General features: G+C 41.8%; 1 protein-coding gene across 1 annotated transcript in view; it reads right to left on the bottom strand.

The window, feature by feature from the left end:
• Positions 1 to 7,722, bottom strand: part of DRD2 (dopamine receptor D2) — a 376,262-nt gene extending 368,540 nt beyond the window's left edge. Inside the window, exon 1 of the mRNA XM_069742861.1 lies at positions 6,477 to 7,722. The gene's annotated coding sequence lies outside the window, so the exon portion shown is untranslated. The remainder of the gene's footprint in view (positions 1 to 6,476) is intronic.
• Between the last annotated feature and the right edge of the window lie 10,512 nt (positions 7,723 to 18,234).

Raw genomic sequence — 18,234 nt, 5'->3', positions numbered from 1 at the left:
CCCACTTTATTCTTTGGGCCTATATCTGTGTTTCCTCCTCATCCTGCCCATTGCCCAGCCAGTGATAGATGAGTCTGCTGGTACATTGACCCATAACGCAAAATTCCCCGTGCACGCTACACAGCAAGATTGTGACCCTGCTGAAAGTCAGGTTCCTCTTCCCGCATACCATACCACCTTACACGGGGACAAAGAGGAAGGTGCAGATGAAAGTGCAGGTTCCTTCATCAGGTGGGGGGAGGAATACTAGTTGGCGACGTCACTGGCACAGGGCCTCTCATAGTACGCAAAAGTGTTGCTGCCGGTGGGAGGCGCCCCCGCCGTGCAAACACACCGCTGTACTTTGAGGGGCCCTGTGCCAGTGCCAATGCCAACGAGTGGGCCCCCCCTGCTTGCTCAGGATCACAGCACTTGCAAAGTTTAAATACTTACCTCTCCCTGCTCCACTGCCGTGACGTGGTCCAGATTTACTGGGCCCACTAATTACTTGAACCAGCCCTACCCCCCACAACTTTAGCCAAATGACCCCCAATTTCAAATGCCTTCCAATTATTATAAGGTAAATTATGATTGACAAGCTTCTTTAACAAGAATGGATGTTTTTGCCATTAAAATGGGCAGTGTATGTGTTTTCCTGGCCTCCACTCACTGCCGACTATGCTCCCCCATTGACTTGCATTGGGTTTCGTGTTTCGGGCGATACCCGACTTTTCGCGATAATCGGCCGATTCCACTCGACCCGACTTCTAAGATAGTCGGGTTTCGCGAAACACGGCTCGACTCTAAAAAGGTCAAGGTCGCTCAACCCTAGTTACCATCGTTTTACCCATAGCCAAATATGTTGAGTTTGCTTTGACATTAATAAGGTTGCGCTTATGTTAAAAAGCTTCAAAGGAGTTGGATACAGTCATAGGAGACCTCAGAGTGTTACGTTCATTTTCAGGGTGATTGGAGGCTTTGCAGTACTTGCAATTCACTGCAAATCTATTTTTTTTAATTCATAGAAACTGGTGGAGTCGAATTTCACAATATTCACTCTCCTCAAATTTTGAGTATTTCACCAATTTTACAAGTATGTATCAATATGCTGAATAAAACAAGTTTAATCCAACGAGTTCAACCTTTCATAAATTCTGTGAAAGTTGTGTGAAATTTGAGGTTGTGTGAGGTTGAGGTTACGTGAGGTTGTGTGAGGTTGAGGTTGTGTGAGGTTGTATGAGGTTGAGGTGGTGTGAGGTTGTGTGAGGTTGAGGTGGTGTGAGGTTGTGTGAGGTTGAGGTTGTGTGAGGTTGTATGAGGTTGAGGTGGTGTGAGGTTGTGTGAGGTTGAGGTGGTGTGAGGTTGTGTGAGGTTGATGTTGTGTGAGGTTGAGGCGGTGTGACATTGTGTGAGGTTGTATGAGGTTGAGGTTGTGTGAGGTTGAGGTTGTGTGAAGTTGTGTGTGGTTGAGGTTGTGTGAAGTTGTGTGAGGTTGAGGTTGTGTGAGGTTGTGTGAGGTTGTGTGAGGTTTAGGTGGTGTGAGGTTGTGTGAGGTTGTGTGAGGTTGAGGTTGTGTGTGAGGTTGTGTGAGGTTGTGTGAGGTTGAGGTGGTGTGAGGTTGTGTGAGGTTGAGGTGGTGTGAGGTTGTGTGAGGTTGAGGTTGTGTGAGGTTGTGTGAGGTTGAGGTTGTGTGAGGTTGTGTGAGGTTGAGGTGGTGTGAGGTTGTGTGAGGTTGAGGTGGTGTGAGGTTGTGTGAGGTTGTGTGAGGTTTAGGTTGTGTGAGGTTGTGTGAGGTTGTGTGAGGTTGAGGTGGTGTGAGGTTGTGTGAGGTTGAGGTTGTGTGAGGTTGTGTGAGGTTGAGGTTGTGTGAGGTTGTGTGAGGTTGAGGTGGTGTGAGGTTGTGTGAGGTTGAGGTTGTGTGAGGTTGTGTGAGGTTGTGTGAGGTTTAGGTGGTGTGAGGTTGTGTGAGGTTGTGTGAGGTTGAGGTGGTGTGAGGTTGTGTGAGGTTGAGGTTGTGTGAGGTTGTGTGAGGTTGAGGTTGTGTGAGGTTGTGTGAGGTTGAGGTGGTGTGAGGTTGTGTGAGGTTGAGGTTGTGTGAGGTTGTGTGAGGTTGTGTGAGGTTTAGGTGGTGTGAGGTTGTGTGAGGTTGTGTGAGGTTGAGGTGGTGTGAGGTTGTGTGTGGTTGAGGTTGTGTGAAGTTGTGTGAGGTTGAGGTTGTGTGAGGTTGTGTGAGGTTGAGGTTGTGTGAGGTTGAGGTTGTGTGAAATGCTGTGACTGGTACATGTAAATTCTGTAGCAGAACATTATAAATAACATATATAAATAATATATACTATTCCTCTACGTGACTTCTCTTGGACGGCTGCATAAACAATCAGCCCCTGTCCTGCTCGCTCAGCCCTTACCTACATACAGGTCGGCTGACACAAGGTGAGGGTCCCGATGGGTTCACCTTGTCGTGACGGGATGGCTTTTATGCTTTTTTAATCAAATTAGTGTTAACTAATTATCACGTAATTTACATGTACTATTTATTTACTTATTTATATATTACAGGGTAATTGCTCGTTTTGGTTTTTTTCGCGGATTTTGTTTGTTAAATGAACACAGTGTGAACGTGCTCCTACAGATTGCACTTATAACCACTTATGCTCCGGCTCATTTCTGTGGTTTTGTTTTATTATTTCTGGTTGGTCCAGTAGAAGGTAAAACATACCCTCGAATTACTAGTGGTCTTCTTGAACTTATGGTTCTCCAGGCAATGCAAAGCTCCAACCCCCAGTCCATGGCGAACTGGCTAAGGCAGAGTGGCTTGATGGCGCCTTCATTGCTGCTCTGACCACGTGTTTGTTTGCAAGTCCAGGGCTTGGACCATCTACCACCAATGATTGCTGAATATAAAACCATGATTTATTTCCATTATTGATTATGACACTGTGTTATTATTCGTTACCTATCGCCCATCGAAATCAATAATTGTTCACAGATTTCACTTGAGAATCGTCCAGAGCCAAGATCGATCATTGACACTGCCATCATATATGGCTATTAGAAGAGGTCCTGAGCGAAGGACCCCTATACTTTCCTAATTTTAACAGCTTTATTAGGTCAATGAACAAGAAGTAGTCTGATCCAGCCAACCGCTCACATTTCACCCAATTCACTCTAGAAACTGACAAGTAGTAACACAACCATATGGAACCTTTACTTTCCCTGCAAGAAATATTAATGATCAGTGTATAACTGAACCGTGATGCTATTAAAGTGGTTTTTCACTTTTGGAAGTTTTTTTTACTTAAATGCATGTATTTGGCACCAAAAATAATTTTTCTAATTGCGTTTTATCAACAATTTTGCACCATTTGGCTTTTACAGGCTCTCTGTTTCCCTCCACATTCGACTCTCTTGTAGCCTATGGCCATAAATCAGCTGAGAAGAGCTAAAAATTAAAGTTACAAACTCCCCGTCAGACCTTTATAGCGAGCTCACTGACAGATTCTCAGTTAACTCATTCTGCAATTTTGAATAAATAGCGCATTGCGGACACTTTAGAAAACAAACGGTGAGATCTTTTAATAAGATTGATCTTTATCCCCAATTATATTTAATTAAGTAAAAAAAAAAAGTCCTAAAAAGTGGCCAACCCTTTTAACTATGATTCACGTACTGGCCATGGTTACTTAGGGAATATACATTCATGTTATCTTTTTTGTTGAGCACCGTGTAAGATCAATGTCATGGAATTCTAAGTTTTCATTGGCGAGTCTATAAAAAAAAAATTACAGCATTGCATAAATACAGTTATTTCTGGCTGATGATAGCACCAACATATTCCATATCATTGTACAAAGACTTACGACATTACCTGCCCATGACAAGCTCGCAGTCTAAATCTCTGTCCTAAGTAGAATCTTTAGGGCTAATTGATCTATCAATGTAGAAATTCCATGCAGACAAAAGGAGAATTTACAGACCTTTTACACGTGGATACAAACTTGTAAAAATCAGCGTCAATCAGCAATAAAGTGAGATTAAACATTCACAAATCCTGCATTTATATGTAACGCAATCATATGAATGAAAAAAGTTATCAGTGAAGAGTTTTTCTAAGTAAGAAAAAAACTAATTTCATATCACTTATAAGGGTATTCTGAGTTAACAGATTGAGGTCCCTTTTAGGACCCTTATTGGGTCCCAACTTAGGACCCTTTAAGGCAAAGAACAATCCTCAGCTAATCTGAGTATTTCATGGATAGTTCACTGATTTCAAAACTGTGCAATACCTTATATCCCCTGAGGTGGCGCAGTAAGTGAATTGAACACTGGCTAGCCTGGATCTATCAAGGTATACAGCTGATCGCTGAAAGTCTCAGAAGAAGATAAGATAGCCTGTGGTCCTATGCAAAGACTCAACGTAAACTCCCAGGATCCATAATTGTACTATGGAATGATTACTGTACAAAACACACAAATATATATATATCCCCTTTCTGACCTCAGACGGGATAGTACGTCCGAGGTCAGAACCCCCGCTTTGATGCGGGCTCCAGCGGTGAGCCCGCATCAAAGCCGGGTCATGTCAGCTGTTTTGAACAGCTGACATGTGCCTGCAATAGCGGCGGGTGAAATCGCGATGCACCCGCCGCTATCAACTAGTTAAAATAACCTAGACATGTTAGGTGTCTATGAACTCATAATGACCTGGAGAATCATAATATCAGGTCAGCTTTAGCATTTAGTAAACCTAGCAAAAAAGCCTAGCAAAAAACAAGTGTGGAATTGCACTTTTTTTGCAATTTCACCACACTTGGAATTTTTTTTCCTGTTTACACGACATGCTAAAACCAATGATGTCGATCAAAAGTACAACTTGTTTCGCAAAAAATAAGCCCTCACATGGCCATATTGATGGAAAAATAAAAAAGTTATGGCTCTGGGAAGGAGGGGAGAGAAAAACTAACACGGAAAAACGGAAAATCCCCCGGTCATGAAGGGGATATATTAGAAAAGACAGGTAATGGGTTAAATCCTAGCACTGCAGGTCTTATTTGGATGCACCTGGCTAGCTTTGACTAAGATCTAGGAGATGAGTTCACCCTGTGTCAGTCCGCTGGATGTAGTGCAGAGTGGAGTGTGCAGGAGCTGGTGAGAGACCAGTCGAAATGTGAGCTGTAGAAGGGAGAGAGACAAGCTGAATGGAGACTGCACGGGTCAGCTAGGAAAGCTGAGCAGTCTGTATGTTGGAGCTGCAGAGAACCGTGTGGAAGCTGCAGCCTGTTCAGTGTGAGATAAACATTTCGGTCTGGTGCTGGAAGCTGCTGAAGGTGACACCATAACAGGTGGGATCGTGCATCTTCTGTGAGTAAAGTTTGCTCCAGGAGACAACACTGTAATCCGGTTGGGTGAGCCTGCACTGATATATATATATATATAAATGGACTGTTTATTCGCTGTGATATATTTGTGCCCAGGTTTTTGGTTTTGAACCTTTGGAGTTTTATGAAAGCAGTAAAACTGCACATGTTTGGGCCATTGCCTGTGTGAATGCTGCCAATGCCTACCCAAGAGCGTGAATCCCTACAATACACACACACACATATATATACACCAACCTCCTTCCATTTGTTTCTAACTTTTGTTCAAAGGCAAATCCAGGAGTAACTTTATCAGTAAAATGAGCATTATAAGACAAATCAATGACCGAAGCCCGTTCACGTACTAGTATTCTTCAGGAATCCTATATTTCACACTCTAATTTTACATAAGTAAGGTCATTGCAATCCTCCCCTATTAGCAACCTCAAACTCTTTCACGTCCGGCAAAAAAAAAATCAGATACCTTTTCTTTTACCAACCATCCATCCTTGCCATGCACCATTTAATTCTGAAGAAGTATCCAGTGACATCGCTTTCTCTCGGAGATACACGTACCATTCAATGTTCTTTACAAGTATTCTAAAAAAGAGATTTCTGGACCTTCAAGAGTTAATCGCAGCCTCTTATTACACGTCTACATGCTGCACGGGGGGCTAGACCTTGCAAGATGCATTTATCACGGTCTGGCTTTTAACTCTGTCCTGTCTGCTGTGTATTAATATTCCATAGGTCTTACACCATGAGCCACAATTTATGGAAATATTTACTCAAATGTGTCAAGGAGATTCCTCGAAGAAACCTTGAGGATCATTAAAGTAAGGCTGAGCAATCAAAAGAGCACATTTCTTTCACTTAGTCTTAGTTGTCTTTGCGAAAGGTTTTAAAAACATTGTCCACTAATGAGTCCACAAAGGGAAAAGAATACTACACAGTTTTGTCAGTAACAGTCCACATCAACGTATCAACACAAGACGAATCGCTGGAGAACTCCTCCACCGAGCCAAGCTGCTTGATGCATTCACAAGCAGTTGGTTAAAATGAGCAAAAAATGCCAAGATCTGGTCGTTGCGTAGGGAAAAGCCTTCATGCATATGTATCTATCTATCATAGAGCGTGTCTTACCTTCAAGCCATAAGACTCAGCAGGAATGGCGCATCACAACCTAGTGACTGCTAGATCCGCCTGACTTTTTTGGGTTCTCGTAGTTCTTAGGGAGTTACCATAATCAATGAGATGAAGCCCATGTAGAAGAAAAGTCCCATCTACAAAGAGTAAACGTGAAGGACCATCAGATTGGAGTCAGGATGCAAAGTCTTCATAGGAAAGCCGAGGAAGCTTGGAAGCATCGAACTTCTGGACTGACCTAACGTCGATTCCTCCTTCCAAAAATATTTGGACAAGAAAACTTTAAGAAGCATCCAGGATTTTACTGCAGGACCCAAGGAGCATATTTCAGGTCAATGGTTCTCGATGGTTGACTCTATCTTGGATCTCCACCTGCTTCTTCAAGGAAAGGTTTTCTTTCTTTGTAGATAAAAAAAGACTTAATATTTTCCAGTAAAAGCAGGGGAAAAAAAAAAAAGAAAATCAGAAACTACGAGCAGACATTCAGCAGTGAGATGTGGACAGCTCCTCTGGAGGAGATGGGATCTCTAAGAGCAGAGAAATGGCCATTCAGCACCAGGGTCTGGACAGCTCCCTGGAGCTCTCAGGTACAGAGGAGGAGACAGAGACCCTACTCATCCATTTCCTGCTGTAGTCCCTCCTTAGACATCATTCCTGCATGTATACAGTCCACCCCACTTACCATTGAGCTCCATCTGAACCTTCTCTTCCCAATTATTCATCAGAAGAATAAAAGCCCCCGACTCCATCTAATAAAGCCATGCGGTTGATCCTGTCTTAGAGGAGCTCTCCACACCTCCCTGCAGACTCCTTTCTCTTTGCAAACAATCTTTTGTCATATTTTTTTTTCTCCTACATTTGCATTACAGTAATTCTCCTGGGTGTCTTTGAATTGATGCTTCTTTTTTTTGTTGTTGTTGTTGTTTTGCACTTTGCTTTATAAACTTCCTGTGTCATTCAATCAATGTGATTTTACAGGAGGAGAACCTGAGTCAAGAGAAAAATGCTGCTGTGCTTTCTCCAGGTTCTCAAGCCAATGCCCTGCCTCAGCCATCATTAGCTGTACAGCGTAGCCCCCCTGGATAAAATCAGGCGAGGGGGACGTCCACTCGTATCCACAATCACAAGAGCAGACCAGATGACTCTTGAGGCAAAACAGAGGAAACTGGTTAAAATCAAGACAAGAGCAGCTCTGCACAATGCAAGCCTCAGCTGAGACCCCCTGCCTGCTCAGGAGGAAGGAGACCTGGCCAGATCCCTCTCTGCCTGCTTCTTACACTTCATGGAGGAAAGTCACACTTTCATTATTTCTCTTTGTTTTGTTTTCATAATATATTTTTGCTATTTTTTTCTGTAATAAAATATACAATATCATGATAATAATATAATAATAAAATGTATTATTTTCCGTGTAAGTTTATGTGTATGTAATGTAATATAAATACCTATATGTTGTTTGTATTTTCCGTGTAATTTTATGTGTATATATAATGTAATATAAATACCTATATATTGTTTGTATGTATTATATAAACATATGTTTATGTTATAATATAAGTATATAATAGTAATCTAATTTTATAATATATATAATAAAATATATAAAAATAAATAAATGATTTTATGTATGTATATATATATATATGAAAATGAAGTAATAATATATGTTATAATTAAAAAAAAAAATATTAATAATAGAAATGCACATAGTATATGTATAGGAACTGGTGACTTCTTTGAGCAGGAAATGTTTACATGAATGGTCATATCAACACCAGGGCTTTCTGAATTCGGATTTAAAGTGATTATTCACTATGTAACGCCATGGTGGTGTTTTTTTTTAAAGTCTGCTCTCAATGTCTTCTATCTTTATAGTGGGTTGTGTGTTGTATTGATCTTACACAAAGCTACGTTCTCCCTATCTATGGTGTCGGCGGACCGCTAGGAGATTACTGTATCCTATATAAACAGTATAAATAGTGTTCATTACACTTCTATAATCCCTCTAGTGGTGGATACAAGAAGACAGTGACATACTGTGTATGTATATATATATATATATATATATATATATATATATATAGCATATTCTGAGGATTTTGAGCTCCGAGTGAACATGCTTCTCCGTCCAATACTTAATACATACAGAACAGAATTTTTACCCACTTTAAATAATAAAAAAAAAATGATGGGAATGTTTCGGATCCTGCTCCAGACCCGTCTCACAATGAATGGAGCAGGCAGGACAGTATGGCCACAACCTGAACTTCCGTCCTGGCTGAAACATTCAGCTGTAGGAAGGGATGGAGCATAGTTTGCATTGTTCTGTTTGTGATCATCCATCACATATGGATTTGTAAATAATAAATAAACACAGCAGTGAATCCACTGGAGTATGTCAGCCATCAGCCTCCATCAGCGGCGCTGCCGCATGTCACATAACAGGGCTCATATTTTGCTGATGACGGATACAGGAGCTTCCACTGATGAGAGGGGTCAGGATGAAAATATTGGTATAATTCGGCAATTCTTTATGCAGGAGTCCTACAGTAGGACCTGTCTGTCTTTTATTGCTTTTATTCCCGAATGGTTTATTATGCTTTCTTTTTTCCAATATTTGCCAATAATAATTAATGTGTATATTGTTTGCATACAAGAATGAGTGTTTCGGATGGAAGTGACAGCCAGCTGCCCCATTCCAATGTAGGTACACAGGCTTTACAAGGGAATGTGTAATTCATCAGAGAATTATCTATCGTTGATTTAAAATATTCATATAAAATCTATTTTTTTTTAAATTTCCCTATCACAGCCTATATTAATAAAAAAAGAAATCCTGCAATTTCTTACACTGATCACTATGTCTAATGTTAGACTTACACGTCCTCTTCTCTACATATAACTATTAAGCAGCCACCTCATCATTACAGACTTGAATATACAGACTAATAACACAAATAAATAAAATGGATAACACCATATCCACCATTCACACTAGGTGATATTACAGCTCACCTCCTCCTCCTGTACAATGACTGATAACACCTCTATATACAGTAGATAACACAGGATCCACCATTCACAATAGGTGATGTCACAGCTCACCTCCTCCTCCTGTACAATGACTGATAACACCTCTATATACAGTAGATAACACAGGATCCACCATTCACAATAGGTGATGTCACAGCTCACCTCCTCCTCCTGTACAATGACTGATAACACCTCTATATACAGTAGATAACACAGGATCCACCATTCACAATAGGTGATGTCACAGCTCACCTCCTCCTCCTGTACAATGACTGATAACACCTCTATATACAGTAGATAACACAGGATCCACCATTCACAATAGGTGATGTCACAGCTCACCTCCTCCTCCTGTACAATGACTGATAACTCCTCTATATACAGTAGATAACACAGGATCCACCATTCACAATAGGTGATGTCACAGCTCACCTCCTCCTCCTGTACAATGACTGATAACATCTCTATATACAGTAGATAACACAGGATCCACCATTCACAATAGGTGATGTCACAGCTCACCTCCTCTTCCTGTACATTGACTGATAACTCCTCTATATACAGTAGATAACACAGGATCCACCATTCACAATAGGTGATGTCACAGCTCACCTCCTACTCCTGTACAATGACTGATAACACCTCTATATACAGTGGATAACACAGGATCCACTATTCACAAAAGGTCATATCACAGCTCACCTCCTCCTCCTGTACAATGACTGATAACACCTCTGTATACAGTAGATAACACAGGATCCACCATTCACACTAGGTGATATTACAGCTCACCACCTCCTCCTGTACAATGACTGATAGCACCTCTATATACAGTAGATAACACAGGATCCACCATTCACAATAGGTGATGTCACAGCTCACCTCCTTCTCCTGTACAAAGACTGATAACACCGCTATATACAGTGGATAACACAGGATCCACCATTCACAATAGGTGATATCACAGCTCACCTCCTCCTCCTGTACAATGATTGATAACACCTCTAAATACAGTAGATAACACAGGATCCACCATTCACAATAGGAGATATCACAGCTCACGTCCTTCTCCTGTACAATGACTGATAACACCTCTATATACAGTAGATAACACAGGATCCACCATTCACAATAGGTGATGTCACAGCTCACCTCCTCCTCCTGAACAATGACTGATAACACCTCTAAATACAGTAGATAACACAGGATCCACCATCCACTATAGGTGATGTCACAGCTCACCTCCTCCTCCTGTACAATGACTGATAACACCTCTATATAAAGAAGATAACACAGGATCCACCATTCACAATAGGTGATGTCACAGCTCACCTCCTCCTCCTGTACAAAGACTGATAACACCGCTATATACAGTGGATAACACAGGATCCACCATTCACAATAGGTGATATCACAGCTCACCTCCTCCTCCTGTACAATGACTGATAAATCCTCTAAATACAGTAGATAACACAGGATCCACCATTCACAATAGGAGATATCACAGCTCACCTCCTTCTCCTGTACAATGACTAATAACACCTCTATATACAGTAGATAACACAGGATCCACCATTCACAATAGGTGATGTCACAGCTCACCTCCTCCTCCTGTACAATGACTGATAACACCTCTATATACAGTGGATAACACAGGATCCACCATTCACAATAGCTGATGTCACAGCTCACCTCCTCCTCCTGTGCAATGACTGATAACACCTCTATATACAGTAGATAACACAGGATCCACCATTCACAATATGTGATGTCACAGCTCACCTCCTCCTCCTGTACAATGACTGATAACACCTCTATATACAGTAGATAACACAGGATCCACCATTCACAATAGGTGATGTCACAGCTCACCTCCTCTTCCTGTACAATGACTGATAACTCCTCTATATACAGTAGATAACACAGGATCCACCATTCACAATAGGTGATGTCACAGCTCACCTCCTCCTCCTGTACAATGACTGATAACACCTCTATATACAGTAGATAACACAGGATCCACCATTCACAATAGGTGATGTCACAGCTCACCTCCTACTCCTGTACAATGACTGATAACACCTCTATATACAGTAGATAACACAGGATCCACCATTCAAAATAGGTGATATCACAGCTCACCTCCTCCTCCTGTACAATGACTGATAACACCGCTATATACAGTAGATAACACAGGATCCACCATTCACACTAGGTGATATTACAGCTCACCACCTCCTCCTCCTGTACAATGACTGATAACACCTCTATATACAGTAGATAACACAGGATCCACCATTCACAATAGGTGATGTCAAAGCTCACCTCCTCTTCCTGTACAATGACTGATAACACCTCTATATACAGTGGATAACACAGGATCCACCATTCACAATAGGTGATATCACAGCTCACCTCCTCCTCCTGTACAATGACTGATAACACCTCTAAATACAGTAGATAACACAGGATCCACCATTCACAATAGGAGATATCACAGCTCACCTCCTTCTCCTGTACAATGACTAATAACACCTCTATATACAGTAGATAACACAGGATCCACCATTCACAATAGGAGATATCACAGCTCACGTCCTTCTCCTGTACAATGACTGATAACACCTCTATATACAGTAGATAACACAGGATCCACCATTCACAATAGGTGATGTCACAGCTCACCTCCTCCTCCTGAACAATGACTGATAACACCTCTAAATACAGTAGATAACACAGGATCCACCATTCACTATAGGTGATGTCACAGCTCACCTCCTCCTCCTGTACAATGACTGATAACACCTCTATATACAGGAGATAACACAGGATCCACCATTCACAATAGGTGATGTCAAAGCTCACCTCCTCCTCCTGTACAATGACTGATAAATCCTCTAAATACAGTAGATAACACAGGATCCACCATTCACAATAGGAGATATCACAGCTCACCTCCTTCTCCTGTACAATGACTAATAACACCTCTATATACAGTAGATAACACAGGATCCACCATTCACAATAGGTGATGTCACAGCTCACCTCCTCCTCCTGAACAATGACTGATAACACCTCTAAATACAGTAGATAACACAGGATCCACCATTCACTATAGGTGATGTCACAGCTCACCTCCTCCTCCTGTACAATGACTGATAACACCTCTATATACAGTACATAACACAGGATCCACCATTCACACTAGGTGATATTACAGCTCACCACCTCCTCCTCCTGTACAATGACTGATAACACCTCTATATACAGTAGATAACACAGGATCCACCATTCACAATAGGTGATGTCACAGCTCATACAGGAGATAACACGGGATCCACCATTCACAATAGGTGATGTCACAGCTCACCTCCTTCTCATGTACAATGACTGATATCACCTAAATATACAGTAGCTAACACAGGATCCACTGTTCACAATAGGTGATGTCACAGCTCACCTCCTCCTCCTGTAAAATGACTGATAGTACCTCTATATACAGTAGATAACACAGGATCCACCATTCACATTAGGTGATGTCACAGCTCACCTCCTTCTCCTGTACAATGACTGATAACACCTCTATATACAGTAGATAACACAGGATCCACCATTCACAATAGGTGATGTCACAGCTCACCTCCTCCTCCTGTACAATGACTGATAACACCTCTAAATACAGTAGATAACACAGGATCCACCATTCACAATAGGTGATGTCACAGATCACCTCCTCCTCCTGAACAATGACTGATAACACCTCTAAATACAGTAGATAACACAGGATCCATCATTCACTATAGGTGATGTCACAGCCCACCTCCTCCTCCTGTACAATGACTGATAACACCTCTATATACAGTAGATAACACAGGATCCACCATTCACAATTGGTGATGTCACAGCTCACCTCCTCTTGTACAATGACTGATAACACCTCTATATACAGTAGATAACACAGGATCCACCATTCACAATAGGAGATGTCAGAGCTCACCTCCTCCTAATGTACAATGACGGATAACACCTCTATATACTGTATATAACACAGGATCCACCATTCACAACAGGTGATGTCACAGCTCTCCTCCTCCTCCTGTACAATGACTGATAACACCTCTATACACAGTAGATAACACAGGATCCACCATTCACAATAGATGATGTCACAGCTCACCTCCTCCTCCTGAACAATGACTGATAACACCTCTAAATACAGTAGATAACACAGGATCCACCATTCACTATAGGTGATGTCACAGCTCACCTCCTCCTCCTGTACAATGACTGATAACACCTCTATATACAGTACATAACACAGGATCCACCATTCACACTAGGTGATATTACAGCTCACCACCTCCTCCTCCTGTACAATGACTGATAACACCTCTATATACAGTAGATAACACAGGATCCACCATTCACAATAGGTGATGTCACAGCTCACCTCCTCCTCCTGTACAATGACTGATAACACCTCTATATACAGTAGATAACACAGGATCCACCATTCACAATAGGTGATGTCACAGCTCACCTCCTCCTCCTGTACAATGACTGATAACACCTCTATATACAGTAGATAACACAGGATCCACCATTCACAATAGGTGATGTCACAGCTCACCTCCTCCTCCTGTACAATGACTGATAACTCCTCTATATACAGTAGATAACACAGGATCCACCATTCACAATAGGTGATGTCACAGCTCACCTCCTCCTCCTGTACAATGACTGATAACATCTCTATATACAGTAGATAACACAGGATCCACCATTCACAATAGGTGATGTCACAGCTCACCTCCTCTTCCTGTACATTGACTGATAACTCCTCTATATACAGTAGATAACACAGGATCCACCATTCACAATAGGTGATGTCACAGCTCACCTCCTACTCCTGTACAATGACTGATAACACCTCTATATACAGTGGATAACACAGGATCCACTATTCACAAAAGGTCATATCACAGCTCACCTCCTCCTCCTGTACAATGACTGATAACACCTCTGTATACAGTAGATAACACAGGATCCACCATTCACACTAGGTGATATTACAGCTCACCACCTCCTCCTGTACAATGACTGATAGCACCTCTATATACAGTAGATAACACAGGATCCACCATTCACAATAGGTGATGTCACAGCTCACCTCCTTCTCCTGTACAAAGACTGATAACACCGCTATATACAGTGGATAACACAGGATCCACCATTCACAATAGGTGATATCACAGCTCACCTCCTCCTCCTGTACAATGATTGATAACACCTCTAAATACAGTAGATAACACAGGATCCACCATTCACAATAGGAGATATCACAGCTCACGTCCTTCTCCTGTACAATGACTGATAACACCTCTATATACAGTAGATAACACAGGATCCACCATTCACAATAGGTGATGTCACAGCTCACCTCCTCCTCCTGAACAATGACTGATAACACCTCTAAATACAGTAGATAACACAGGATCCACCATCCACTATAGGTGATGTCACAGCTCACCTCCTCCTCCTGTACAATGACTGATAACACCTCTATATAAAGAAGATAACACAGGATCCACCATTCACAATAGGTGATGTCACAGCTCACCTCCTCCTCCTGTACAAAGACTGATAACACCGCTATATACAGTGGATAACACAGGATCCACCATTCACAATAGGTGATATCACAGCTCACCTCCTCCTCCTGTACAATGACTGATAAATCCTCTAAATACAGTAGATAACACAGGATCCACCATTCACAATAGGAGATATCACAGCTCACCTCCTTCTCCTGTACAATGACTAATAACACCTCTATATACAGTAGATAACACAGGATCCACCATTCACAATAGGTGATGTCACAGCTCACCTCCTCCTCCTGTACAATGACTGATAACACCTCTATATACAGTGGATAACACAGGATCCACCATTCACAATAGCTGATGTCACAGCTCACCTCCTCCTCCTGTGCAATGACTGATAACACCTCTATATACAGTAGATAACACAGGATCCACCATTCACAATATGTGATGTCACAGCTCACCTCCTCCTCCTGTACAATGACTGATAACACCTCTATATACAGTAGATAACACAGGATCCACCATTCACAATAGGTGATGTCACAGCTCACCTCCTCTTCCTGTACAATGACTGATAACTCCTCTATATACAGTAGATAACACAGGATCCACCATTCACAATAGGTGATGTCACAGCTCACCTCCTCCTCCTGTACAATGACTGATAACACCTCTATATACAGTAGATAACACAGGATCCACCATTCACAATAGGTGATGTCACAGCTCACCTCCTACTCCTGTACAATGACTGATAACACCTCTATATACAGTAGATAACACAGGATCCACCATTCAAAATAGGTGATATCACAGCTCACCTCCTCCTCCTGTACAATGACTGATAACACCGCTATATACAGTAGATAACACAGGATCCACCATTCACACTAGGTGATATTACAGCTCACCACCTCCTCCTCCTGTACAATGACTGATAACACCTCTATATACAGTAGATAACACAGGATCCACCATTCACAATAGGTGATGTCAAAGCTCACCTCCTCTTCCTGTACAATGACTGATAACACCTCTATATACAGTGGATAACACAGGATCCACCATTCACAATAGGTGATATCACAGCTCACCTCCTCCTCCTGTACAATGACTGATAACACCTCTAAATACAGTAGATAACACAGGATCCACCATTCACAATAGGAGATATCACAGCTCACCTCCTTCTCCTGTACAATGACTAATAACACCTCTATATACAGTAGATAACACAGGATCCACCATTCACAATAGGAGATATCACAGCTCACGTCCTTCTCCTGTACAATGACTGATAACACCTCTATATACAGTAGATAACACAGGATCCACCATTCACAATAGGTGATGTCACAGCTCACCTCCTCCTCCTGAACAATGACTGATAACACCTCTAAATACAGTAGATAACACAGGATCCACCATTCACTATAGGTGATGTCACAGCTCACCTCCTCCTCCTGTACAATGACTGATAACACCTCTATATACAGGAGATAACACAGGATCCACCATTCACAATAGGTGATGTCAAAGCTCACCTCCTCCTCCTGTACAATGACTGATAAATCCTCTAAATACAGTAGATAACACAGGATCCACCATTCACAATAGGAGATATCACAGCTCACCTCCTTCTCCTGTACAATGACTAATAACACCTCTATATACAGTAGATAACACAGGATCCACCATTCACAATAGGTGATGTCACAGCTCACCTCCTCCTCCTGAACAATGACTGATAACACCTCTAAATACAGTAGATAACACAGGATCCACCATTCACTATAGGTGATGTCACAGCTCACCTCCTCCTCCTGTACAATGACTGATAACACCTCTATATACAGTACATAACACAGGATCCACCATTCACACTAGGTGATATTACAGCTCACCACCTCCTCCTCCTGTACAATGACTGATAACACCTCTATATACAGTAGATAACACAGGATCCACCATTCACAATAGGTGATGTCACAGCTCATACAGGAGATAACACGGGATCCACCATTCACAATAGGTGATGTCACAGCTCACCTCCTTCTCATGTACAATGACTGATATCACCTAAATATACAGTAGCTAACACAGGATCCACTGTTCACAATAGGTGATGTCACAGCTCACCTCCTCCTCCTGTAAAATGACTGATAGTACCTCTATATACAGTAGATAACACAGGATCCACCATTCACATTAGGTGATGTCACAGCTCACCTCCTTCTCCTGTACAATGACTGATAACACCTCTATATACAGTAGATAACACAGGATCCACCATTCACAATAGGTGATGTCACAGCTCACCTCCTCCTCCTGTACAATGACTGATAACACCTCTAAATACAGTAGATAACACAGGATCCACCATTCACAATAGGTGATGTCACAGATCACCTCCTCCTCCTGAACAATGACTGATAACACCTCTAAATACAGTAGATAACACAGGATCCATCATTCACTATAGGTGATGTCACAGCCCACCTCCTCCTCCTGTACAATGACTGATAACACCTCTATATACAGTAGATAACACAGGATCCACCATTCACAATTGGTGATGTCACAGCTCACCTCCTCTTGTACAATGACTGATAACACCTCTATATACAGTAGATAACACAGGATCCACCATTCACAATAGGAGATGTCAGAGCTCACCTCCTCCTAATGTACAATGACGGATAACACCACTATATACTGTATATAACACAGGATCCACCATTCACAACAGGTGATGTCACAGCTCTCCTCCTCCTCCTGTACAATGACTGATAACACCTCTATACACAGTAGATAACACAGGATCCACCATTCACAATAGATGATGTCACAGCTCACCTCCTCCTCCTGAACAATGACTGATAACACCTCTAAATACAGTAGATAACACAGGATCCACCATTCACTATAGGTGATGTCACAGCTCACCTCCTCCTCCTGTACAATGACTGATAACACCTCTATATACAGTACATAACACAGGATCCACCATTCACACTAGGTGATATTACAGCTCACCACCTCCTCCTCCTGTACAATGACTGATAACACCTCTATATACAGTAGATAACACAGGATCCACCATTCACAATAGG

This window comes from Ranitomeya imitator, chromosome 10, assembly GCF_032444005.1.
Source record: "Ranitomeya imitator isolate aRanImi1 chromosome 10, aRanImi1.pri, whole genome shotgun sequence".
Lineage (NCBI taxonomy): Eukaryota > Metazoa > Chordata > Amphibia > Anura > Dendrobatidae > Ranitomeya > Ranitomeya imitator.
This window is presented reverse-complemented; position numbering and strand designations above follow the sequence as displayed.